Source organism: Cryptomeria japonica, chromosome 10, assembly GCF_030272615.1.
Source record: "Cryptomeria japonica chromosome 10, Sugi_1.0, whole genome shotgun sequence".
In the NCBI taxonomy this organism is placed as follows: domain Eukaryota; kingdom Viridiplantae; phylum Streptophyta; class Pinopsida; order Cupressales; family Cupressaceae; genus Cryptomeria; species Cryptomeria japonica.
Genome location: NC_081414.1, coordinates 485,123,448 through 485,126,838, shown reverse-complemented (window position 1 = coordinate 485,126,838; position 3,391 = coordinate 485,123,448).

Genomic DNA, 3,391 nt, shown 5'->3' with positions numbered 1-3,391 from the left:
CTTTTTTGAGGCAATCTTTCATTTACTAAAGATGTCAACATCACTCTTCTTGAAATGGTCTTATCTAGTTTTCGAGATTTTTTACCAATGTTCACCAAACCTTTCTTAACATTATCAACAATAGATTTTTGTAGTTGAGAATATTTCCTCTTTTGATTTGTTGTATCTATACCCAACAATTTCATTGGATCTATTAAGTCTTTATGAGTAAGTACAATTGATAACAATTGAGCTTTTTCTAGTGTAGTATCAAGATTGTTGAAATGCGACATTATTTCTTTTGCACTTTTATTCATTGACCTCCTTTTAGTATGTCTAGGTTCTTCACTGAGACGTTTCAACTCATCCACATCCATTTCAAGTAAATGATCTAAATTTTTATAAGAAATATTTCTCTTCACCTGTTTAGCTAGATCCACAATATGCTCATCCATATCAGTGGTAGGAGGTAAGGAGCCTGACCCCTCTCCTTCAAAGGTCTCCATTGGTTCAACTTGGACAATCTCCTCCCTATGTTCATCAACTATATTAAGTTCTTCAACAGGTTCATTTGCCCGTTCTGCACATAATTTAAGAGTTTGTGTAAGGTTCTTGAATTAATCAGAGATTATTCAATTAGGATTAAGAATAGGGGTGAATTTGGCTTAAAGCTTTACATGTTAAAATTAAAGCCCATTCAATTTGGTTTATTAAATTTAAATACTTTTTTAAGACCTTATTGTTATAACTCTAATTAAATTACTTGTTTAGGTTTAAAGTTCAATTTGTTCTCAGGTTAGGATTAAAGTTCAATCTCTAATTTTGAGCACTAATTTAACACATAAAATAAAATTTTGATAAATTAGAAATTCCAATTTTGAAAATTAAAAGTACAAATATTTTGATGCATGCATACGATAACTTAGGTGACCTCATATTAATTTGTTATGGACCATAATGTAAGTGGACTATAATTTGTCACATGTGAGTATATTTAAGACCTATTATTGCATAATAGACCTCCTAATCTGAAATGTTTTTGCATGTACGTGAAGTTGAATATAAATAGTTCACCTAAATTATTCAACATGTTTAATAGGAGAAAAATGCAATTACACAACAAGCAAGTTGATGGAAATTGAAATTTGCAAATACACATGTATTATCTCAAATTAATTATGTTTTCCAATTAAAACAAAATTATTTTTAATCCTATTAAAAATATTAGATAAAAAATATTGAATTCTAATTAATTGATACGTAATACATATTAAATTAAATATCTTCTTTGTTATAAATTTATGTCACATTTAAGAACTATAATCAATGTAATAGTCCTAATAGGCCTTATTATTAAAATCAATATGACCACATTTGAAAAAACATTTCACAAAATTAATATACTTAACTACCCTTAAGACAAATATATTATGTGATATTAAAGGACCTATCACATGAAATTACTCAAGTACATGTAGATTAAATATTCAATATATATAATTTAGAACCTAAAAATTATGACATAATAGGTCTTATCTATTATAAATGAACTTAATTATATAGGAGAAAAATGCAATTACACAACAAGCAAGTTGATGGAAATTGAAATTTGCAAATACACATGTATTATCTCAAATTAATTATGTTTTCCAATTAAAACAAAATTATTTTTAATCCTATTAAAAATATTAGATAAAAAATATTGAATTCTAATTAATTGATACGTAATACATATTAAATTAAATATCTTCTTTGTTATAAATTTATGTCACATTTAAGAACTATAATCAATGTAATAGTCCTAATAGGCCTTATTATTAAAATCAATATGACCACATTTGAAAAAACATTTCACAAAATTAATATGCTTAACTACCCTTAAGACAAATATATTATGTGATATTAAAGGACCTATCACATGAAATTACTTGTACATGTAGATTAAATATTCAATATATATAATTTAGAACCTAAAAATTATGACATAATAGGTCTTATCTATTATAAATGAACTTAATTATATAGGAGAAAAATGCAATTACACAACAAGCAAGTTGATGGAAATTGAAATTTGCAAATACACATGTATTATCTCAAATTAATTATGTTTTCCAATTAAAACAAAATTATTTTTAATCCTATTAAAAATATTAGATAAAAAATATTGAATTCTAATTAATTGATACGTAATACATATTAAATTAAATAGAAATAAAATTAAAAATACATACTTGCATCATGATATCTTTGTCTTCTTTGTTCTCGATATCTTTCTTCCGTTTCGGGAGAATAATTCCTTGCAGTCTTATTTTGCCTTCTCTTCTTGTTCCCCATGCTTTTACAAAAAACCTTCAAATTATTCGCTTTCAAAATAATTTTCAAATATCTTCTCTCATCCAAAAGTGCGAATTATTTTAATCATTTGAGTGATAAAAAGCGAAAAAAAATTATAGATATTTATACGATTCCACAAATGAAAAAAAAAATGAAAAATGCGTCGGCCCGTGTTCGAACGAAAGCCGACAGTTAAAAATTGTTGGGTTCGCTCGAACATGGCAGTTACCAAAAAATGCGTGCCGAAATTTAGCTCGTGGGTTCGAGCGAATGGGGGTTCACTCAAACCCACTTTGGTTCGAGCGAACCCAATCCGATCGAACATGTGTTCGATCGAAACCCCAAAATTGGAAGTTTCTCCCAAAAAATTTCAGAGTTCTGAAGAATTAATGACTTCGGAGCTCTGGTTCAGTACACGAATGAAATAATCTTCATAACCCAAAAATATTAGATGGTAGTACTCGAAACAAGCTTTCCAACGGATATAATTTTGTTATATTTTGAATTTATTATGTTCTTGATTTTTTAATTTTATTAAAAGTTGGTTTTTAAACGAACATGAACTTCTCTGTTCAACGCATTGGGAAAAATAAGAAACTAATTCAAAAAATTTTTGAAAAATATCTATGCCCTTGGTATTGATGTCTTCTTTCTAACAAAAAAAAAAAAATTGAATTTCGATTTATATAGAACAAGTTATGTGTTCAAACGTAAACCTATGTTTGAATTATGACTAGTCGGACTTCAAAACTTTATAAAATGAAAAATATTGAACATATCACTATAAAACCAAATGCATGCCCTGGATATTGATGTTACAAACCAAAATTTGAAAGAATTAAGTTTTTATCATTTATAGAAAAAAAGTTATGCGTTACGGAAGGCACATCACTCTTAAAAAATGTAGTTTGTTGTAAAAAACTACTTTTCGAGGGAGATGGAAAATTTTTTAAAAAATCTTTCAAAAAAATTTGAAAAAAATGTATATAGAATCTACAAACAAAATGCTAGAAATCACTAATTTACATCATCTTCAAATTTTTAATAGTTTAAAAGTTATAGTTCTCGGAAGTTGAAG